This window comes from Eurosta solidaginis, chromosome 1 (assembly GCF_040869045.1).
Source record: "Eurosta solidaginis isolate ZX-2024a chromosome 1, ASM4086904v1, whole genome shotgun sequence".
Classification (NCBI taxonomy): domain Eukaryota; kingdom Metazoa; phylum Arthropoda; class Insecta; order Diptera; family Tephritidae; genus Eurosta; species Eurosta solidaginis.
In genome coordinates this window covers 11,300,817-11,326,758 of record NC_090319.1, presented here as the reverse complement: position 1 = coordinate 11,326,758, position 25,942 = coordinate 11,300,817, and the positions used below count along the sequence as shown (strand labels likewise).

General features: G+C 35.5%; 1 protein-coding gene across 7 annotated transcripts in view; it reads right to left on the bottom strand.

Annotated features, from left to right (window-relative positions):
• Positions 1 to 25,942, bottom strand: part of Fbxl7 (F-box and leucine-rich repeat protein 7) — a 59,246-nt gene that overhangs the window by 8,871 nt on the left and 24,433 nt on the right. The window lies entirely within an intron of this gene.

Genomic DNA, 25,942 nt, shown 5'->3' with positions numbered 1-25,942 from the left:
AACACCAAACAACAGGTTAGGCAAAAGTGCAACAAAAGCGCGTCAACAAGTCATAGCAGTAAAGCAGGCATGCTTAACCAACGAACCGATATCATTTCGTTACGATAATTAACGTTAGTAAACGGAACAAAGTCATTTCGTTTCGTTTATTAACGTTAAAAACGTCAAATTAGCGAAATGATTTCGTTTCGTTTTCTGCCATATCAAAACGAAATCAAATCGTTTATGTTGATTATTAATTTAAAACTATGCTGGCAAAGCTGATTGATGGCGGAGCCATTAAAGGTGAAAGCATTCGCCAAGCTGATTGCAACTTTTCTCATGAATTTTGACAGTACGAACATTTCTCAGAGTATTTTTGACATTACCACCAACGAATTACACAAACAAATTACATGGAGTTTGTGTGTGTATGTGCCCTCGTTGTTACCACCTTACGGCTTCACCATGGCTATAGCATTGCCAGCACAATTCAAACATAAAGTATCACGTTTTTGTTAACGTTTTTAACGTAAACGAAAGCTTTTCGTTTCGGTTAAAAACGAGATACAATTTATCTTGATAATTTCTTTATCGATAATATTTCGAAGTGTTTCAACGGAAACGGTGGAAATTTTTTGATAAACGATTAGCTTAACGTTAAGGTGCATCCCTGCAGTAAAGTATCAACAAGTATCAAGTAGAAAGCATGGTGAACATTAGACCGTTCTCAAGGAACATATTTTTATTTTCACCAAATAGGCACAACGTTGACATTAACTCTTCTCATTTTCAGTAGATCCGGTTAAAGGATCACTCATTTCGAAGTATTTACTAGTCTCTAAGATATCGGAAAATATGAGAACTCTAGTAAATGGGATGAAAATCTGTTTTTACTATATGGATATCAAATGAAAGTTTACGAGGGCCGTAATAGGTGGTGGCTGCTTTTCTAAATCCTAACCAGTTTAGCGGATATGGACCTACAATTTGTATTTTTTAAAGGTATGCTGGGATAGGAGTTACCGGCCGTTATGCTTTTTTGGAAATAAAATGAAAAAAAAAAAAAATGACACGTTGTTTAAGTTTTAAATTAAAAAAGTAAAAATTTTCCCATGGCTCAATTATATGATTGGCTCATCTCATCAACTGATTTTATTTATTTCATTGCATGGTCGATGAGATTGTCAAAAGGAGATGACAAACTCAAAATGAAACCAACACATTGGCAACATTTTCTTACAACATACAAAAACACTGCTAAGTTTTATGTTTCCATTCCATACCATTCGCACCAACACCAACACGCCGATTTTGACAATCTGAACCAACATATTTTGTTTTTGTAGAGATGAGCCAACCATTTTTCCGAAGTTATTAAATAAATTAAAAATTGCTTCAAATAAATGTTTTCATACATTTAAAAGCAATGAGGGCAATCTCCGCTTAATTCATATAAATAAAATAAATTTTATAGAACATAATTTGTAAAAACTGGCTCAAGGTCAAGTGTATTAGAAAAACACAAGGTTTTTTTGTTTTTCCCGATATATTTCAACCTCCTACGGAGATCTTCTTCAGGGGATATATGAGTTTAAATTTAATTCTTATCAGCAACTGCTTAGCCGTGCAATTTTGAACTGATAGGTCGCTGAAGAAATACATATTTATCGTAAATAAATTTTTTTAAATGGTCTAATGCATAAGCAAGGCATGAGAGTGCGTATGATTGTTTAGGCGTGGAATGTTGGCATTGTTTTGATTAACGTTCGTTAAAAAGAAAAACAATGATAAAACTAAAGAGTATCTACTTATACACAAATACCTAAATAATCAACTATGTTGATGTATGTGCACAAAAATTTTATTTAAAATAAATAGAAAATATATCGTAGATGTATGAGCCCTCTAAGTTATTGGTAAGCAGATACATTTTGAACTCTTTATTAATTTTATTCTGCTTTTTATTGTTGTGTCAAATAAGAAATTTTGGCAGCACACAAATTTTGTGAGTGTGGAATTAGGTTACATTCACGGTAAAATAGAAGTTTGAGGTTTTGGAACACCCGCACTCATTTATGTATGTATATACATATGTAGATACCCTGTAGGAAAATCATTAGTACCAAAGTGGTGTAGTTCAAATACATTGAGCGCATCCAATACTTCGTTTATCATAAATTTCTGGCATATACTCAATCATTACTTTAATTATTTTATAGTTTTATCTTTTATTGTCTCGTTGGCCCTGAAACAGGCTGTAGAAACCAGGATAAGTTAACAAATTTTTATATCAAAAACAATTTCTTATAATTGTAACTCAGTTAGGTTACGTTTTTGTCCACTGTGAATGCCCTCAGAGAGTGCCGAGTGGCGCCACATTGGTTCACCCAGATAACCACCTAGTAGTCCTCAAGGAACCCCGTGCTTTTTCTGATGAACTAAAGCAGTGGCGAAAGAGCAATCTTCATAACTTCTGGAAGACTGTCGAAAAACCTCGCGTTCAGATATCTGATTCGTCTTGTCTACAGTCCTGGACATCGGAAGAGAAAGTGATGACCCAACGCATTTTCCTCCTCATCTTAAAAGCTTCTGAAGCTGGAGTTTGCCGGTATGCGCCATCGTCTGAGTTTTGATGCTATAGCGCAATGGCCTGTAATAACACTCATAAGTCCCCTCACTGCAGATTTCTTTGGTTTGATAAGGAAGCTCAATTCTTTCTTATCCAAACATGGCCATAAGAACCTCGAGACCGCGCAGTCATCGCGGTTGGTCCGTTGAACTTATTTCTTGTTAATTGGGTTTCCTCAGGAGACAGCCCAGTTGCGATCATACGGAGCGTAGGAACCTTTCTTGGGCACCTCATGCAAATTCATTCCATTCCATATGCCTGTACACAGGACCCAGTATAGGAAGATGATAAGATGCCATATAGGCGCCAGCAAGTTTCGACAGTTCAGCACGATATCCGTCTTTATCAAGTTGGATTCTAATGTCACTAAGTGGTCTGTCTATGTGACAATGCAATAGCTAGGAATCCGGTATGACGGATTTACCCTCAGATGCTTTGAGTACAGTTCTGCTCCAGCTCGTAACTCAATAACAGTTTTTAGTTTTCGCACATAGTATGTATGTAATCGATAATCTCTTAAATTAAATACGCATAAGCGCGCATATCTCCGTCGGTGTTCGGACTTCTACTACTGGACGGTTGGCCCATCTAAAAATACTGCTATTAAATAGGTGAAATACGTTTCGTTTGGTTCCAATACAAATGTCAAATAGACTAAAGACATATTGCGGTACAACACGCACGCAGGAAAACTTAGAATGTAATACACTATCCATGCATGAAATCGCATCCAAGTCGGTGGTGCTGTTTTTGACGGATTAAATAAAAAAATTAATAAATGTAAGCCGCGATAACCTCCGAAGAGATTTTAGGCCGAGCTTCTCTTCCAATTTGCGTCGTGCTCCTCTTGATTTTCCCTACAAATTGGCCGGACGGGACTTAAATGTTTTATGCCGACTCCGAACGGCATCTTCAAGGCAGATGAGCTTTCACTGAGAGCTTTTTATGGAAATACACTCGGAGCGCTTGCCAAACACTGCCGAGGGGCGACCCGCTTAGAAAAATTTTCTTCTAATTGAAAAACCTTATTTCTAAAATTTTGATATTGCTTTGCCCGGGGTGTGAACCCAGGGCATACTGTGTGATAGGCGGATTACCAAATGTATAAAGGAGTAAATGTTATCGGGTGAGATGGGAACTCTAGGCGGAAACTCCAATTAAAAAGTTTGTTTGGACCAATTTTAAATCTTATGGTTATGGTCCAGCAAACCATAAACAGTTTTTTTTTTGATATACGACATGAAATATATTTCGCTTGATACCTCAAGCTTCTCTTCCAATTTCGTTGTGCTCCTTATGATTTTTCCTACAAATTGGTGGGATGGACCTACATGTTTTACGCCGACTCCAACCGGTATCTGCAAGGAAGATAAGTTTTCACTGAGAAGCTTTTCATGGCAGAAATACACTGGTAGTATTTGCCAAATCACTGCATAAGGGCGACCCCGCTTGAAAACGGATTTTTAAAATTGAAAAACACTTTTTTCTAAATTTTTGGTGTTGCTTTGCGTGGGATTTGAACCCAGGATCTTGGAGTGGTAGGCGGAGCACGCTACCACCACACCACGGCGGCCGCCATGATCATTTCTGCGATAACAGCGGATTATTAAATAAATAAATAATAAGAATAGGACCAGGTGGCAACCCTACTTAAAAAAATTCAAATAGGTGGCAACGTTGTTAAAAAAACTCAAACATCAACACCCCTACAAAAATCGTGAGTACTCCATGCATGCATGTATGGAGTACTCGCTATGGACCAACCGAGTGCTCCAAAATTAACCACAATCCATACAAAAAAATATGGTCCAATTAACATTGCGATGTCCTAGGACTGGACCATATACTCCAGTTCCGCATTACATCAGAGTAATCATGGAGTACCCACAGTCCAATAAACATCGTGTAGTGATTACAATCGTTAAAAACGAGCAATGATCGGCTTACAATATGTTCGTGTAGAAACATGAGTTGGTTCATTGCTGCATTACAGTGGATTATAATGGTAAGTACTCCAGTGGACCACATGGTCTAACGGTTTTTGCAGGGACCTATGTGAAAGAGCTTTCAATTCGGATTATTACACATCTACCCATGTATATGAAATTTTTTTCCAAATCGGTTTGATATACTAGCGGGTAAACAGTTAGTTGGCAATTCTGTTTAGTAATATTTCTATTGAAATACTCAGAATATCTTTTGTTATCCATTTTTATGTTATTTCAAATAGGTGGCAACCTTTTATAGATAACCCCAGTGGCAGCGCATACCTTGTCGGGATAGTAATGGAGAATGTAAAGTCCTACGTACCTAAATATAGAAAAAGATGCTAAATTTCTTTGATTAAAAATATACAGGTTAAAAATCTATCCCAATTTTCTAGAAGCTTTACAACTTGCTAACATTTTCAAGTCCGAACGCTGTCCTCCGTATTTGCTTTCTGAATTCCAGCTTTGATTTTAACTTTTTCTTTTTCTCTAAAAATATATCAACATCAAATTCCAAGAGCTGATTATGCGAGAAAATATTGACTTCACATCTTGCTTGTCTACATACATAAGTATTGTTTCATGTGTGTGTGTGTGTGTGTGTGTGTGTGTATCGAATGCGTATGTATTTATTTAAATTATAATAAATGGTTTAGCCTTATGAAGCTCAACAAGTGTGGGAGTGCTTAGACAAGCGCACATAATAAATATACTTCAAAAGGAATTCTCGTACAGTAATAAAACAACAAACAGCAAATGATTACAACAATGGTAAAGTTCTTGGTAGATGGCTTTAAACTGTAAAAAGTAATGACAGTGATTAAAACGGTATTTGAATGTCAAGAAATCACATTGGCGTAAACATAAAAATGGGTCAACAAATACTTAGAATGTAGAAGATGCACAAAGTAGTAGAAGCCAGACAAGTAATAGAATGTTTTAAAGTACAATTGCAGGTGTAGTCGTAATCTTCTGTAAGCGAGCATGACAAAAAGAGTGAAAACACCATAGAACATACACTTCTATGGGCACATTCTTTTTTACACGACTTGCAAAATTACACAAAAACTGGGATAAATGTAATTTGGCAGCACAAGGGTAAGCTGTAATTTACCAGAGTTGCACAGCCATCACATTCACCATGAACAACTAACTAACATAGGACGCTCTTATTATTTCCTTGGCCTTTTCTCTTAGTATACAACGCAGTTCGCAATAGATTACATCACCAGCTCTCTTGTTTTCTATTATCAAACGGGATCAGCAGGCATCACTAACAGATACATTTTTAGGTAGGAAGAATGACTGTGACCTATAAAGGAGCCGTTACAGTGCAATAAAACGCGCCTAAACCTACTGATGGTGAAACAGATGTATGCTACAACCAGATAAAGCTACTGATGAGTCAGAATGTTAGACCCAGCTAAATCTGGGAATTTACGCAGAAAACGTTTAACAGTATCTCTGTCAGATATGCTTACACAGTTTCTGCAAGGTCATTACCTAAGATCACATGCCCTCTGTTTACCATCTCCATAAGTGACGCAAATATTGATCTACAGCCATATAATCTTTGACCGCCCGACCCACGCTTCCTACACTTGGCAGATATCAATGTCTGCATTTCTCAGAAAGTCCAAACAGTTTTCGGAGGCAATGTTAGCATGATGTAGATTAATCTGAGCCACTGTGATAATAGTCAGACATGCGACGATCTTATATCAGCCTCCAGCCGATTGCCGCTGCACCTCGATCTATTCGATCTTCTTACCCAAAAGTTGGGGTGTAGATCTAGGAGACTCAGAGTTTTACCGATCTAGAAAACTTATCTCATGGGGAGGAAAGGAAGGATGTTGTAGCGCCGTCCGCCTTTCAGCCATTGTATTGTCAATATATTCAGAGTGTTAAGGATTAAAAAATAATTTAAAACAATTAAGGACGGGACTGACTTCGTACCTTTCATGAATGGCGCTGAGCAATAATCTTATCACATTCGTTATTTCCGAATAATCAGCGACATTTTCGATAAATCTTAATATATGTATATATAAATTTCGTGTCTCTTTGTTTATCCGCGATATCCTCCCAAGCTACATAACCGATTTCAATCAAATTTGAACACCGAACAAATTCTATTCACCGTTCGATTTGCCTACAATTTTGTATATTTGTAGGTAGCGCTTTGCCTAGATTAGTACTTACAATAATTTTTTTTTTTCGGGAAGAGGACATGGGAATTTGATCAGGGACCGACTGGGACTGGGTCATGGACTAAAACTGGGTTATGAATGGGACTGGGAGTGGCACTGAGACTGAGACTGGGTCATGGACAAAAACAGGGTTATGACCGGGACTGGGAGTGGCACTGAGACTGGGACTGGGATTGGATTGGAACTGGAAGTGAGACTGGAACTGGAACTGGGAATCAGATTTGGGGTGGGATTGGGAGTGGGAAAAAGGGATGGAGAAGAACAAAAAGAAATATAGAGAGGAGAAAAGAGGGAAGGAGAAAGAGATAGAGTTCGACAAAGACAGAGAGAGATGGAGCGTAAAAGACGTGAGGGAAAAGATGGAGAGGGAGAAAAAACGCAGAAAAAGAGAAAGACACAGGGAAGAGGGAAAAAGATCAGTAAAAGGGCAGAGAGGGTAAACGGGGGAGCAAGTGGTAAAACCTGCTTAAATGTTATGCAGATAGGTCAAAGCTAGGGCAGACCAAATTCGCCGGGCTTGCCAGCATAAACTAAACCAAGATCGGTAATCCTCACACTAAGTGTGCAGACAACAATGTGGATGCTATATGTAAGTATATGTAAGCTGTCCACTATCTCTAAAATATTTGAGCATGTTGTGAACGCCAAGTTGAGTTTTGCTGTTAAATCCCTTATATCCCCCCACCAGCACGGGTTTGTTGCTAATAGGTCTACGGTTTCAAATCTTGCTGTTTTTAGCGAATACTGTGTAGAGTCTTTCTTTGCTGGACTACAAGTTGATTGCATTTACACTGACTTTTCCAAAGCTTTTGATAGAGTTCCTCACACAGTTCTGATAAAAAAAACTAAGCTGTCTCGGTTTTCACGCAACGTTTCTTTTGTGGATACGTTCTTATTTAAGTAATAGACACTACGTTGTTACCATTGATGGGAAAATGTCTAGTCTGTTTGTTGCGACTTCCGGCATTCCCCAGGGAAGTATACTAGGCCCAATTTTATGTATATTATTTATTAATGACATCAGCAGTTTTTTTTTTTCGTTTGCAAAATGTCTACTTTATGCAGATGACTTAAAAATATTCTCAGCTATTAAATCGCCAGAAGATGCCATAAAGCTGCAGGATGATGTAAATAAGCTTCACCAATGGTGCCTGAATTCCTATCTCTCTTTAAATACGCATAAATGCTTCCAAATTATTTATTCAAAATAAATTAACATTTTGTCTACAAAATACAGTATATCTATGAACTTCAATGTGTTGATGAGATTAAAGACTTGGGTGTCGTTTTCGACCAAAGGTTTTCCTTCATTAATCACATTAACTACGTAACATCGAAAGCATATTTTATGCTCGGATTTGTACGGCGCAATGCCTAAAAATTTTAAGACCCCTATACCTTTAAGCTGTTCTACACGTCATACGTGAGATCTCATCTTGAATATGCTGTCTTTATTTGGAGACCAAGCACCCAAACGGCCATTTGTAGAATTGAGAGAATTCAAAAAATTTTTCTTAAATATGCCCTTCGGTCGTTAAACTTTTCGGAGCCGATTGCTTCCTACTCTGCGCGACTTTTACTTTTAAGCCTTAAGGCTTTGGAAAATCGTAGATCTATACTGTGCTTGTCATTCATGTATAATATTATTAATGGCTACATTGATTGCCCATATTTGCTGGAAAGGATTCGATTTAATGTTCCCCAGAGATCTCTCAGAAATTTCTTTCCATTTTATTACGATTATTTCAGAACGAATTACGCTGGTAATGCTCCCAATACGCGTTCTATTCGGGAGCTTAACTCAATAAGTAACTCCGCTGCTCTTGATTTTTCTATTCAAAGGGCTGAATTTATGAATATTTTGAAGTCTGCTTTCTAGGTACACCGATTAGTTTTAGGCATAAGTATTTTTTAAATTTTCATTGTATCATAGTCTGTAAGGATTCAAATTCATAGACTTAAACAAATAAATAAATAAATAAATAAATAAATAAATATTTAGTGAAGTTTGAAGCTTCTATCTGATAAATTTCCACTCAGAATTTAGACGATTAAATTTTAAATTTCCCTACATATAAATACAATTTGATTACTCTTTCTGACTAAATAATAAGTTATGATACAATTGAACAAAAGAAATAATCAAATATGCTTACCTTTGATGATCAAAAACTGAATATAGTTTTCAAATGACATTTTGGAATCATATTTGAATCAAAGGTGTTTACTTTAGGTGATCAAAAATTTATAATCATTTTTAATTCACATTTCTGAATCTTTTCTGACTATATTTGTTGACTGAATAATGAGTTTTATACTTGTTAAATTTTTACTTTTTATTGAAAATCTTATTTTTTTCACATACGCACATTTTTTCAATCATGAAGTTCAGAAAAAATATGTATATAAAATTTTTTTTTAAGACATTCTTCAAGACAATGCAATGCAAATGCTGCTCGTGCCCGAAAATTTCCCCAACCATTTCTACACCTTCGGCTTCCCAGAAAATATATAATAGTTGGACAATATAAAAGTTGTGAGCTATTTGACCAGGTAAGTGACACTCTCTTGACATATGTACCTGGATATGTCTTCAACATCCCGTACCGTATCGTATTTTAAGATATTGACGATCACAGCTGATATTGGATCTTGTAGTCGCAGGTGTATATCGGCCAAGTTTGTTGGCGAGTGACCTGTGGTTCAAATAGCTCACTTCTGCATGCGTTCTTCCCATGATGAAATAAAAGTATTATGTAGTATCTTATTTTGAATGAGATATGAAGAATAAATGCATCATAATCGCATTCAAAAATGATTCAAAAATCTCAACCAAAACGATTGAAATATGTTCACGAATATGATCAGAAAATTGCTGTGAAAAGCAGTCAAATATTACTCTAAAACAATTAAAGCTCAATTTTACAATGATATCAAATATGAATAAAAACCGTTTCGAAATATGAATCATAAATGATTATTCAAGAATAATCATATTTATGGTACATTTTTCTCCCGACGTTACGTAAATTTTCGAACAGAAAATGCTTTTAATTTTGAGCGTTTTTAATCATCTTGGGGTATGATATTTAAATATTTTTTGATCAAAATTTTCAAAAAATGCTGGCTGGGTTGAAGAAGATATGAAAAAAATCTCTTTTCTGAAAAATCGGTTGTATGCTATTGTGGTTCAATCCGGTTAGTTCCGACAAATGTGTAAACGGACACCAAAACAGACATACGAGCAAATTTTATCAACATCTCTCAAAAATTGAGGTACTAGTTTGCGCTCAAACAGACAGAGGGAATATGGCTAAATCAACTCAGGTCGTAATTCTGATCAATTCGGCAAACTTATTGGTGGGTCTATCTCTTCTCCTTTAAAGACTTACAATTCTGAGATTCGTGACAAATTTAATATACCATTTCATTAAATGAAAGGTATAAATAGCGGTTCCTAGGATGCGTGGGACCCTTAATAAATTCCTGAATGAACATTCCTTTTTTTAAACCATCATAGAGTATTTTAAAGAATTGAAGAAAATAGTAATCATACCAGCAAATAAAAAAAACTCTTTGGCGTAATCTAAAAAGCTTGCGAGTATATGGAAGGGACAAACATGTATGCGAACTAAATGCTGACACCCTTAATGATGCGTTTGTGAGTAGTCCTGCTGTAAATCCTACTGCGCCTTTTCCAAATGCTTATGGGCGCTACTGTGGAGAAAATTTTGAGTTCAGGGCGGTATCCGAATGCGACGTGGTAAGGTGTTTACTTAAAGTTAAATCCAATGCCATCGGGGTTGATGGTATACCAATAAAATTTGTAAAAATTATTCTACCATTTATACTGAGTACCTTCACACACATCATCAACCATTGCATCACAACTTCTCGGTTTCCTGAATCGTGGAAATGTGCTATGGTAAGACCCGTCCCGAAGAAACGGCTTGCAAACTCGGTCCGTGATTATCGACCCATTAGCATATTGCCCGCGCTGTCGAAAGTTTTTGAAAGGCTGCTAGCAGAGCAAATAATTTTGCACATTTCTAGAAATAACCTCTTATCACCACACCAATCGGGCTTTAGAGCCAAGCATAGTTGTACAACGGCACTACTTAAAATTCTTGATGACATACGCATACCTTTTGATAAAAACCAACTAACTCTGCTTTGTCTATTAGATTTTTCTAAAGCTTTTGATTCTGTTGACCATGCGTTACTTTCTTATAAACTTAAAACATATTTTGGATTTGCCTACAGTGCTTTGATGGTAATGGAGAGTTACTTAACAGGAAGATCACAACTTGTTAATACTGGTTGCGAAATTTCGGGGACCAAACACCTACCCCGAGGTGTTCCGCAGGGTTCCATTCTTGGACCTTTGTTATTCAGTATCTTCGTAAACGATATCTTTTCGGTTTGTCAGCACATGAAAATGCACGCATATGCAGATGACATACAATTATATTTGTCTGGTAGTTTCACGGACGTAGCCAACCTCTGTCTTAAAGTAAATAATGATTTATTGTCAGTACAGAGCTGGGCCAATAATAATGGTCTCTGCCTTAATGCAACTAAATCGTTCATTTTGCCCATTTCGAAGAATAGGTCCGTTGATGCCCTTGCCTCACCAATATACATTGGAAGCACGGCTTTACAAATTGTTTCTAGAACTAAAAATTTGGGTTTCGTTATCAACTCTAATCTAACTTGTGAAGACCACATCAATACAGTCATGGGTAAAGTGTATACCACTTTGCGCAATCTTAGGCAATCTGCACCTTTCACACCTCCGCATATTAGAAGAAAACTGGCCCTACAGCTTCTTTTGCCAATAATAAACTATTCAGAGCTCGTTTATAACAAGTTGGACTCATGTTCTGCACACAAAGTTGAGGTCGCCTTTAATCATGTAACTCGTTACGTTTTCGGGTTACGAAAATTTGATCATATTTCGGCTTGGAGGTCCAAGCTATTAGGATGTAACATATTTGACTACCAAAAAGCTAGAAGTGTGATTTTTTTGTACCGCTTGATTGTCACAAAATCACCAGCATATCTTTTTGAGAAATTGACATTCACTAGGTCTCCCAGGACGAGTAATCTAGTTGTGCCTAACTTTAACTTCGTTGCTTCGACAAGGCTGTTTTTCGTCAACACCGTACGTATTTGGAACTCTATCCCAGCTGCAATCAGGAATAATGTAAACCAAAGCAACTACAAACATATTATTTTCAGTTATTTTTCTAGTCAACAAACTTAAACTGGGCATTTGTTTTATTTTTATCTTATCTTAATCTAATTTAACCAAAATTTAAAAAATTAAAAATTTAAAGTTTTGTAGTATTGTTTTTGATATGCTTGTTTTCTAGCATCTTTTATTTATTTATTTAAATGAATTATATGAATTATGTTTGTTGTACTACAAAAGACAATTTGTCTTATTGTACTAATGTATTTTTTTTTCCGAATAAATGAAATGAAAATGAGATGAAATAAACTTTAACATTTAAATTTCAAATATAAAAACCAGATTAATCTTTCAAAGAACAATAAAATTCGTATGCAATAATTTTTAGGCGACCAGTTAATTGCTGTCATCAGCAAGTAGTAAATCATTCATAAGAATAATAATAAAACTAGAATAAAGTTGCTCAATCAATTGCAAAAGCAGCAGAATCTAAAGCTAAGAAGAAAACTCCAACGAATTGCGAAAAAAAAAAAAGAAGAAATTGTGCCAATCAGTCGAACCAATCACATGACCGACCACCAACACCACAAGCTAAGCGGTTAGTCATTGCTAAAAATGATCTTAATAAAAAAAAAAGAGTATTTCCTCGAGGATTTCAACAGCTTACATAAATTTTTTTTTTGGCTATACATAGCGCTCCAAAAGCATTCGTCATCGCAATGTTCAATTTGAATTCCAGGTGATGATAATTCTGGCAGAAATGTGCAAACCAGCTGCACGAATTCACATTCCAATGCCATATAAAATAAAACAAAAACAAAAAATTGCAGATATAGCAACTCAAAATTGGAAACCATTCAGTAACAATAAAAAAGGTGAAATCTAAATAACAATTCGGTTAAAAGGTAATCAATTGAGATGCACCAATGCTAAGATTTGTTTGTTGTTGGTATTTAATTTCTTATTTTATGCCTTGCAAAATAGATAGAGTTATAAATATACATAGGTCAGAGTAGTTTCTTTTATTTGTAAAACAACAATTTAGTGTTACATTCCTATATGGAAGTGTGATATGGAAACTAACACTTTCAAAATATCCTAAAAAACTAACAAACTAGCCAGAATAATCCCTAAATGAGTATTTAATTGTCCTGAATTGATCCCTAAGATAATCTCGAAATGATCTTGTTATTTTCCCGAAGGTGCCTTAATCGCTAAACCAATTCCGATAGGTGCTGCAATGATCTCGATATAGAATAATTTCCAAGTTCCCCTGAAAAAAGTCCCAAAATAGTGCCGAAATGAACCCGTGTATAATTCCGAAGTTATCACGCAACAATCACAAACTACATAGTTCCGAAATGAACGTGATATAGTCATTAAATAGTCCCGAAAGCAATCCCTATATCATAAAAAAACAGTCTTCAAAAGAAAGAATTATCTTCTCCCGTATTATGTTAAAGAAATCGCGTTAAAGTCGTCGCAAGGAGACGCCTTGTCTGAAACCACGTTTGGTTTCAAATGACTCGGAGAGATCCTTCCCAACTTAAATTTGGACATAGCAGCTTCTTTTCGCTTCCCGCTCACGCGGTTTTGCTTCACGTATTTTCCTTCTAAGTAGGCGTTTTTTATCCCATCTATATATCCTGGCAATAAAGCTCCAATATTACGCGCCCGTACGCAGCGTGGCTCTATAAGCAGCATCCTTCTTTTCCTTGAACTATTTCCGTAAAGTTCTCATATATGCAGAATGTGTGTGTCATATTATATATTACTGCATAAATAAATAAAAAAAGTATAAATTAAAAAAATTTAATAAAGAAACCAGTCAATATTGTACATACTTCACAAACATACACACAAACGTAAAAACATTTGTACCATAAATAGTATTTGTGTCAAAAGCAAAGTCGAGACAAATGTAGCATTTTTAGCTTCAGCTTTGTCTTTATTGTGCGCATGCGTCGCACATCGACTGATTGAATGCTAGACTTATAAAGATAATGTACGAATTTAAACATCATTGTCGCCGATGTTTGGGTGTGCTTCTGTTAAGCGCCAAATACATGACACGAACATTTCCGCAAACATTCCCGTTATGTCATGTTTCTGCGACCTTTTCTGTCGTGTATGGTGGTGTTTGCCAGTTCGCGCAAATGTTCGCCAAAAATCAAATCAATCGTGCGTGTATGGCGAAATAGCTCATAATCGTAGTAATTTCTGAACGGAACAGACGTGCGCGGAAAAGTAAAATGGAAAATAAAAAATTTTTAAATGTTCGGCCAAAAGTTCGTATGGTGTATGGACAAAGCTGCGAACAAGATTGCGGAATGTTCGCGGAAATGTTCGTGTCGTGTATTTGGCGCTTTAGTGTTTACAAATATCGGAGGCGTTTTAAGGTGAATTGTGTAATCAATTAATATTTAGCTGAATTTTTTTTACATTCGTACTACATTTGCTTGAATTGAGTGCATACATACATATTCGGCAGAATGCGACCCGGAGGTGTTCTCAAGAAATCTTCTTTTTCAGTTAGCCGGAAAGTATCCTCAAACTATCCCGTCAAAGACTGAGCAGTTGATTTTAAAGCTTGCCTTTATCCCTTTAATTCTATGCAGGCGACGCAGCACTATATTGCAATAAAATTTGAACGCAATCACAAAGTATTAGAAATTTTGCAATCACATTAGATTTTATACATTTAATTCTTTTTTATTTTATCTCTTTTCTTAAACAATTACAGTCTACAATCACTTGTGATTATTGATTTGCAATAAATTTTTGCTCACAACCGTTGAGTGTACAAAAATTACAATCTACAAATATTAGCAGATGAAATATCCACGTTCCAAATTATTGCATATTTAATGATTGCAATCATAGCATTTGATTGCGTCTCTAATTTATTGCAAACAAATTGCCTACAATCATTTGCATTGTTACAATAACAGAAGAACAATCAAATTTTATTACAATCAAATAATCAGAGCAATCCTTGACTGCAAATCAATTTGATTATAAATGCATATCAAAAAGCAGTAGAAGAATTTGAAACATGCAACTCAAATGATACCGAAGAATGGATAGTTCCACGGTAGTGAATCATAGTCCCACAGGGATAGATAAGACGAAAGCCTTTGATACCCCAGCGGGTTAGGGGGTTAGAATATACCCGCGGTAGGTATGCCTTCCGTAAGAGGCGACTAAAATACCGGATTCAAGGGGTTTGTATAACGCAGCCCTTTCAGGTTGCCAGTGCAATATATAGCCTCTCCAAACCCAATTGTGAACCTCACCTATCCGTTGCGAATCCTGTTTCATTAACAGCCGAGGCTCTGGCGACCCCGAACTCCTCATGGTTCTAGAGGGTGGGAAGGCTTTATGGCCTTGAAGGTCGCATGTGGTCATAAGAAAACGTTCCAGAGATAGTCAGGAAGATATGAGGAAGATCCTCATTGCCCAATGTGTACCACAGAGTTAGAAAACGCAGAACACGTCATGTTCTACTGCACCCGTTTCCACGAAGAAAGACTCACCTTGCATGGAGTCTTTGGGGAGGAACCTACCACGAGAAATTTAGTTTCACATATGTGCAACAGGAAAGAATGCTGGACTGCAGTGAGCAAAATGGCATTTATAGTAATGACACGCCTGATGGATGCTGAGAGGGAGCGCAGAGAAATGCCCATGCGAAGCAGTGGCGATTAAATGGACACTCAGAGCAAATAGCGGGAACCTGGACGCAGGGACAACCGTAGGCTCTTAAAAAATGAGAAATATGGAACGCCACCCTGAAGTAATGCGAAAGTGGTGCCGGGGTGGGCGACCAGATCGGGGCTGTTTTTTAGTCTACGGACACACGGTTGCTGCGACGGCAGCAATTATGGTGCATTAGGCATTTTTCAGCCTCCCCGCAAAAAAAAAAAAAAAAAAAGATAGTCGGGCTTGGTACCGGAACGTATCGGATTTGCATCCGGCAAATGACCATCAACTCAATAACACTCCCCAAGGCCTTCAACAACAACGAAAGCCTTTGATACGTGACGAGGACGATAATGTGTAACCATCGTTGCTCACGTGGGTGGGAGGGGGATACCAGAATCATAGCGTACCCGTACGAAATATTTTTGGAAGTGCTAACCATACTTATGGTGAAATATGGAATATGTGTTTAGTGGTAGTATGTAGTATTGGTATGCTATATGGGGGAATACAGAATGAAAGCGTCAGCGTAGTCAATACAATGTGGAATTAATGTACGTGGTAGAGTTAATATAAGAGAAATCAGACAGAAAATAAATGCAAGGCAAATCGTTATCGTTTCTTATCGAAGTTGTTAACGGTTTGTATCGACGGGTATGTTATCCATTTCTTATCGACATGTTATAGGATTGTTATATGTGTTTTATAGATGAGGTATAGAGGAGTTATCAATTTGCTATCAATAGAACAGATTGTCAATAAGTTATACATTTTTTATCGACGAGTCATTGGTTTGTTGATGAAAAGTTATCGATATATTATCCAAACATTGTTATCTAAAAATTATAGATATGTAATCAAAAAGTTATCGATTTGTTAAAAATAAATAAATGCAATGCGCGATAACCTACGAAGGGATTTTAGGTCGAGCTTCTCTTCCAATTTGCGTCGTGCTCCTTTTTAATTTCTTTTCTATAAAACGGCGCGAACGGGACTTACATGTTTTATGCTGACTCCGAATGCCATCTGCGAGGCAGATGAATTTTCCCTGAGAAGCTTTTCATGTCAGAAATACACTCGGAGTGTTTGCCAAATCGCTGTTTGGTATCGGAGTGTTATTGATTTTTTATGAAAAGTTTTCGACTTGTTTTCAAAAAGATCTCGGTTTAATATGGAAAAGTTATATATTTCTTATCAGAGTGTTGTTATCGGCGTGTTATCGATTTTTTATCGGCTAATCATCGGTTTGTTATAACCAGATACTGACAAAACTTCAGTCACCTGTATCATCGATTTTGATAAAGCTGTGACTTGTCGTTAACCTGCTGATATTAAACCAAACTGATAATTATCATAGTAATTCGCTATCGATAATAAGCCGATAATAAAACAATAACTTTTCGGTATCGGCTATTACCTAAAAGAAGCAGACGAAGCTCTTCTCAAAGAGCCAGAAACTATTTGTTTCTGGTAAAGTGATGTCTGTTGCACTTGTCACCCCTTAACGAGCTCTCCTTAAAATTTTAATTTTCTAGACGCACCTACATATCTATGTTTACACATCGAACTGCACGAGTACTTGGTACTCACGGCTTTTTGTTTTTAAGATTACCATCATAGGTCAATTTAGTTTACAAATATGTGTAATTATGAAAATACTAATGCCTGTTTTTTCAGTGCGAGTTTAAACTCTAATTAACGTTGACTAGACCTGACTAACCTTGCTACTTTGTACCTACGATAACATAAAATTTTGCTGCTCATCGCGTAAGCGCCCGAACTCTAGTCACGCTAAAAAAAACGGGCTTATGCGGCAGTTACCCACCGACGTGTGCCGTACGTACGGACGTTTGTCGTACGAAGCACGTTTGACAGAACTCTCAAGCCCGTAGGAATCAATGTATGCGTCTGTGTACATGTACATAACATATTTGTGTGTGTATTGTTTACAACAAAGCACTGTTGCCATTGGCCAGTTTGCATGCATGCTTATGGAAACATCAACTTTTTCCAATTTAATATTAAATAAGTACAAATAGATAACATATTTATAATCAGCACTTTTACATAATTATTTCGAATTATTTTCACAATTTTTCAAACTTTAATTAGGTGTTTTTGCATAAAATTGCAAACGGTCAAAAATTAGCGCACAAATGTTTACTAGGCAACTCTGTCTAGTGAGAGAACGATCAGCTGACACGTTCTTACGGAAAAAATCCAAATTGTTTTGATTTCTACGTTCCGGGCTACGTACGTACGGGCGTTGCACGTCGGTGAGTTTTCGTTTACATTGTACACTCATAAGATAGGTCGTGTCAGCTGACACGTTTTTGGTACGTACGTTCGTGAGTAACTGCCGCATTAATCTGACAGGCATGCAAAATATCGACACGCTATTAACACAGCTACGTAAATGTATATGCACTAGAAATGTGCTAGTGAAATTGTTTTTCATATTAATTTCCCATCAAACTTGTAAACATATGTTTGTACTTAGAAGTAGTTACATATGTGTGTATTGAGTTGACGATGAAGTCACTTCCTACATACTTACGAGTACTTAAGTGGTGTCACTGCAAGCATGCGTGCTCAAGTAAAATGGTTACAAAACATATGTAAATGTGTACTTAAAAGTATACATACATTCATGCATATACTTTAATACATATGTATGTATGAAAGTGCAAAAATATGCTTGTTATTAGAGTGTGTAAACATCTTAGTGCTGAAAAATTATCTAAGTTTGCACAACAACCTACGAAAGATTGAGTCATACAATTAAGTACAACTTAAGCTTTTATTTACGCACAGTTTGGAGTTAGATGCCAAAAATTTTAAACTTGAACTGACATTTTCACATTTTTACTTCAAGCAATAAATATACTCATGACATAATCAGTGTTGCCATTGAAAATTTTCAAAAAGTCGCACAGAAAAGGGGCATACTAAAAAAAAGGGGCCACACTTTTTGCCATTTTATTTCACTGGCTAAACATTGTTTCATTTGCATTTTTTGAGCTTCACTTATATCCTTTATGTTTCTTCAATGCTTTTTAGTGCTCTAGTGGCGTTTTAAATGATTTTTTTGATTCATGAGGAGCTGTGTGCATATCATGCAAATCAGCCGCCTCGTGTCTGCATGCAACTTGAGCCAACTAAACGTAGATTCTCACACCTTTACAAATTTTCGCTGTTTTTGTTTTGGTTTCTTTGAATATGAACATAGTTCCACAGCTGAATCAGAGACAAAATCTGCACTGGTTTCTGAACAACCCTGCAAAAATCGTTGGATTATGTGGTCCACTGGAGTAGTTACCATTATACTCCACTGTAATGCAGCAATGGACCAACTCATGTTTCTACATGAACCCTGCAAAAATCGTTGGATCATGTGGTCCACTGGAGTACTTACCATTATACTCCACTGTAATGCAGCAATGGACCAACTCATGTTTCTACACGAACATATTGTAAGCCGATAATTGCTCGTTTTTAACGATTGTAATCACTACACGATGTTTATTGGACTGTGGGTACTCCATGGATTACTCTGATGTAATGCGGAGCTGGAGTATATGGTCCAGTCCTAGGACATCGTAATGTTAATTGGACCATATTTTGTGTATGAATTGTGGTTAATTTTGGAGCAATCGGTTGGTCCATAGCAAGTACGCCATACATGCATGCATGGAGTACTCGCGATTTTTGTAGGGAAGTGCCCGCGGCTACGTCCGAAGAGGAATCCAAATCCTCCGTACGCTTTTTTTTATAACGTACCTGCAGAGTAATAATGAGGGTTAAATACAAATTCATTCCTTACATTGATTATTTCATTATAAGTATACTTGTATTCACTTATCCATGCGAAATGCTTAGCAAACGGGTCAATCGTCGCCAACATTTTCAAAAAGGCTCAAATGTTGCATATTTTAAAAAAGTCGGTATCTGGGGGATTGGCCTTCAGCAAGGGCCAAATTACGACTAAAGCCGCCCCAACGGCAACACTGAACATAATGATTGAGCCCACACAGATTGCAAGAACTTTATGAATTACAACAAAAAAGCAACATGAACTAAAACTAAACTTTAGCACTACAATGAAATATAATAAACACCCAACAAATCGTATAACATAAAGGCGGAATCATAAAGTCTTAAAAGCCATAAGGAAAGCAATAAAAATGTACAGAAAAGAAGTGCTTTAAAAAGCTATTTAATTGTCTCGTGTCAAGGTGAGACTGTGGTAAGTTGAGTTCGAGCGTAAAATAAGTAAGACCAAGACAAAACGACTTGAAGTGACTGATTAAAGATGAAAGCTTATTACACATAATTTGCAGATGGGGTCAAATAGCGTCTAATAAAATTTTATGCTTTCTTACAAAAAAAAAAAAAAAAAAAATTCGAAAAAAAGGAACACTTTCGAGTGTGTAGATAAAAATTGCTTTGAATAATAATTAAATGAAAAGTTAACAGTTTTTTTGTCCTTTTGAAAATTAAAAAATTCCTGTAAAATAACTAAATTTGTTAAAAAAAAAGCGCCATAGGCGAAAATTTTCTGTTATATTTTGTGAAATAAATACAAGAGTTGACTTAAAAAGGTCCGTTTTCCTTTTTCATTCGTTAGTACTACCAACAACATCTGTATTCTCGGAAAGTAAACAAATAACTTATTAAACTATACGTAATAAATAACAATACGTAAATTTAAACATATTAAAATGGTGGTTATTTCTCTCTCTCGGCTGGCGTTATGTCCCTTTAAAATTAAAAAAAAAAAAAAAAAACAAGTTAGGACGGGACTGTCTTCGGCTGTGCCGAAGATTTCATACCTTTCATGAATGGGGCTGAACAATAATCTCATCCCATTCGTAATCTCCAAATAATGAGCTGTATAAGATAAGAAATATATAGTGAACAGATGTACATACCTAAACGATTTTAAGATAAATATAAAAAAATGGCAAAAAACACCCTTATCTGAACGATCGGTTGTATGGGATATATGTTATATATAGCTCCGATCCAAATGATTTTTACAGGAAATCTTTTATGATATTTAGAATATATATGACCAAGTTTCACGTTTTTATATTGGAAACTAAGGGAGAAATGGCCAAAAATCTTTCTATCTGAACGATCGGTTGCATGGGATATATACTATATATAGCTCCGATCAAAGTGATTTTTTCAGAAAATCTTCTTTGATATATTAAAATATATATCACCGAGTTTCACGTTTATACTTTCTAAATTAAGGGAGAAATGGCCAAATATCTTTCTATCTGAACAATCGGTTGTATGGGATATAACTATATATAGCTCCGATCAAAGTGATTTTTTCAGGATATCTTCTATGATATATTAGAATATATATCACCGAGTTTTACGTTTATACTTTCTAAATTGCGGCAGGAATGACCAAAATCGTCTTATCTGAACGATCGGTTGTATGGGAGATATATGTTATAGTGGTCCGATCCGACCGGATCCGACAAATGTCTAATATAATACAAAAATACATCCTTGTGCCAAATTTCATTGAGATATCTCAAAACTTGAGGAACTAGTTTGCGTTCAAACATACAGACGGACGGACGGACAGACGGACATGGCTATATCAACTCAGTTCGTTGCCCTGATCAATTCGGTATACTTAATGGTGAGTCTATCTTCTATATTTCTCAACGTTACAAACATCGGATCATCATGTTCATGAAAGGTATAAAAAAATGTGCAAAATAACTAAATTTACTAAAAAAAATTTTTGAAATGCCCCCTTAATGTATAGCCAACCCTTCCATTTTACTTACTTTATTTTGTTTTTTGTTTTATTTTAAATTTATTTGTTTGATATTGTTTTATTTCATTTTTTTATTTTTTTTATTTTATTTTATTTTGTGTTATTGTAATTTATTTTTTGTTTCGATTTTATTCTAAAGGGAGCATGGAAATGTTTATAATAAGTTATAAATGATAATAAGGAAGTAGGCGTTATATTTTTTAAGAAAGCAATATAGTAAAAAATCGACAGTAACATAATTAATTATTAAAAATTTGTTAAATAATCGGGAGCCGATATCGGAAAATCGAAACATATTTCTTAAAATAATAGAAAATCGACAAAAATCGAAAGTAAAGAAAAAAATTTATCAGAAAATCGATAATGGAATCGATAAAAATTGAAAAATACCTATAAGAATAGAGAATCGATAAATATCAATTTAACCTACAGAAATTAATGGCAGCAAATAAAAGAGAAGTAAAGAAAAAAATTCGAAGAGGCCACAACAGGATATCACACTGTTGTATCACGGCAACTTAAGCTTTGGTGGTTTGGAGGACGAGTGGTAATTTTTTCTTCATTTTATTATTTATTACTTTAGTGGACTGTAAATAATTTAACTTTTGTCTCTTCTTTTCGAAGAACAAGAAATGTATGTCATACGTTGGAATGTATTTAATTGAGGGTGAGCACTTGTGACTCTGCGGTAAATGCTTCCTAAATTTGTTGTGAAAAACCCCCTGTAAAAAAAAGACTATCATATTAAGTTGGGGGGAGAGCATTTGTAGTCGAGGGAATAGCTTCCCCATTTTGTGCGAAACCCCCTTTGTTAAAAACTTAAACTCAATTGCTAATGTAACAAACGAAAGAAAGATGTTCGCAATTAAAGGCATTTGAACGATGTCACTAAGAGTTTCATGGGAAACCATGATTTGTGAAATAAATTACTCTCGATTTTAATAATCATTGAGGTAAGCTGATGCCCATCCATCCATACCATTCAATTGTTTATTGTTATTTTCTCATTATTCAAGTATTATATTTTTTTAAACTCGAAGCGCCACTTAATTTGCTTATCGCTTTGTATCTGACTCGATCTTGCCGGTAAGTTGTTGTAAAATTTTAGAGATTATTAATTATAACAATTTTATGATTATTTCAAATTAAACACAAATAAAGCATACATTTGGTAAAATTATATACATAACTATGTTGTATATGTGTAAGTATAAGCAGTTCCCAACAAAAACTGGCATAAGTTGTTGTAAGCAATAAGGAATTTAGAATAAGGTAAATAAGTACAGCATACGCCTTATAATAACACTTTTTTAGAATTGTTTACGCTACAAATAAGCATTATCCTTAAGGTAAATAAAAATAGAAAATAAACGTTGCGCAAACTTAAACGGGTTATCTGTTAAACAAAACTTAACTAGAGTCGATAAATTTTCGTAATATTTCTAAGGAAACTGGATTTTCTTTTTATTTGATAAATTAGTGCGCTGACAAAACTTGTTTCAATAAGTAAATCTACTTATTATCGTTTCACAAAATCTCTTACAGACGTAAATCCTACATCTTTCGCCGTCTGAACAGCTATATATATTTCAAGTTTTTGCTTTGCTGCTTTACTATCTTTCCTACATATTGGCGAGAGAAAAGTATTTCACGGGGACTCCAATTGACATCTGGCAAATAAGTTTTTGAAGAGAACGATAAACACTGACCAGCCTAGAGGCCGAACCATTATCGACGAGTGACCACATTTAAAAAACACTTTCAAAAGGTCTTTTTAATGTTACTTGTGTCGTAACGTGAACGATTATAATTCCTACGAAATCCTGCTTCTATATGTGCAATAAGACTTATAATAAGGTTGTAATATCGCTTACTATTCCTTGTTCTACCTGACTCATAAATAGAGCTTACGATTCCTTCTCGAACAAAAGCGAGATTTTCGGGATCCGTGAAATCGAGAACTCGACTTCTCGCGAGATTCTCGTGTCTCGAAGTACTCGTAAATCTCGCGAGCTTGTCCACATTCTTACTTAATCGCTGTATGGACAGTATTTATACACTTGGCTTTTTTTACTTGTGACTTTTTTGTTGATTATATTGCTTCAATGACATTTAGCTCAAAACATATTTATTATACATATAATTTTGTTCGCAATTTTTTATTTTTCAACGAGACATCAAGAGCACGGCTTCTCGCGAAATTCTCGACTCTCGAAGTACTCGTAATACTTGCGATCTTCTCGACTTTCAATTCAGTCGCTGCTTTGGCAATATTCTACACATTTCCGAGTTTTTTACTTGTGGTTTTGCGGACCTTTTGGCTTGTGCTCCAGAAGAAATCTTAAGCTCTATATAAAACAGCCAATGGATCGATTAAGTTGAATGTCGAGAAGCTCGCGAGCCTTACGAGTAATTCGAGATTCGAGAATCTCGCGAGAAGGCGAGACTCGCGCGAAATCTCTTCTCGACCATGTTCGAGAAATCGTAAGCTCTCCTCATAAAACATATAATCAGACCAATTCTAAATATTCTCGCGGTATTTTATTCTGGCGGATTTTCTTATTCCCGCTGAAAAACTCCTCCAATTCTTTTCTCCTAGGGAGAAGAATAATTGGGGAATAGGAATTTCGAATTTTCGAAGTCAGCTGTTTTGTCAATTGAAATTTCGTTGCGCATTTCTTATTTCTTATTTCTTAAAAAATTGTAAAGTTTAATTATTGTTGCCAATTTGTTTGAAATTAAAAAATAAGGTATAAACAATGCACATTATTGCATTTCATGTGGCATTCACTGAAATGAGTAATGAATTGGTGTCACAGCAACATCAACAGAGGAGCATAAGAAGAAGAAGACGACGGGATAACACCAATCCGCCGGAGTTGCCTGCATTCATTCTGCAAAGCAATTTTCTGGCGGCCAAGTCGAGTTGAGTTCCCCTTTCGCCATATGCCAAAATCTATTTAAGCCTTCTTAAAAAATCCTTGCCCTATTTCTGGATGGCTGCATCAAATATGCGAAGATCTCTTCCGTTGCTTATGATATACTTTTCGACTTAAAATAAAGAATATTGTGGTTGTTGTTGTTGTTGTATTAACAGTGAGAATAGTGTGGTAGAATGTAAATACATATTTTAGCACAAATTCGTACAAATAAGTGTTCTTTCTTAAAATAACCAATTTCCTTTAACTATTTTGATGCATTCCCTTAAATTTAACAAATGAAAAAACTCCTATGAAATGGCAGAGAAATCTCCCTCTCCCTCACATTCATAATACCTACTTTTCTCCCATAACCGGTTTCCGCTTTTTCGAACATTGTTCAGAATAGGAGGAAAGGGAGAAGTGAAAAAACTCACAACGAATTTTTATTTAGAATACGAGGAATGGGAGAAGGGAAAAAACTCGCACGGAATTTTCGTTTAGAATTGAGCTGAATATATTTTTATTTCTTGTACTCAATGTATATCCTATTTTAATGTCTTATATAATCTTGATTTCGAGTTGGTTATAAAAGGGTCTAATACAGCAAATAGTGTATCTTATAAAAAATACTTATGTAAGCCTCATCTTATAAGGCACATAACACATAACGTTATCTTTCAGCTAAATTTTAGGTCTGATGACATAAGTACAGAAAAGTAAAGTGTATTATAAGGAATACGTCATACAACTAATATTCTTTATAGATTTAAGGCATGATGTCATAAGCCTTTTGGACATATGAAATGATATATGTAAGTCTTATACAAGACTAAATTTTTTTTGCTGGATTGTTTTATTTAGTGAGGAGATGCATTTACTTGTTTTTATTTTTATTTTTATTTTTCTTCTTGCCGGCGTAGTGGCGCCCGCCCACAGCAAAATCTAAGTGCCGTCATTGTCGTCTGTGGTATTTATTATTATTACCCGTTTAACATTAACGCCAACCAGAAAATTGTTGGCCAATGTGAAAAACGTAAAAGTAAATCGTGAGTTATTTATATAAAAACAAATAAGGGTATCTAAGCCCGAGTGTAACCGAATATTATATACTCCGCGTGAGTTTCAATTGTACAGTTCATTTGAGATAAATTACTAGAAATGTTGTGTAATGCTTGATTGTAATAGGGGCGTGGCACCGCCCATTTAAAATTCTCCCAATTTCCTTCTAACAATAAAACTTAATATTGAAATATCATTGATACAAAACTATTGCTCGCTAAAATATAGCTTATTATTCTAGTCACGACCCTTTATATAAAAGTGTTTTTTACCGATCCCATCAATTTTTATTGGAAATATTTCCTGTTATAAGGATAATATATTTACCCAATTTTATTAGGATATGTTAATTTTTCTTCGAGTTATGGCTCCCGAATCATAAAAAATTGCTTAGTCAAAAAATAATAAAATTTGTAAACTTTATTTTATCACAAGTGGGCGCTGTTACGCCCAT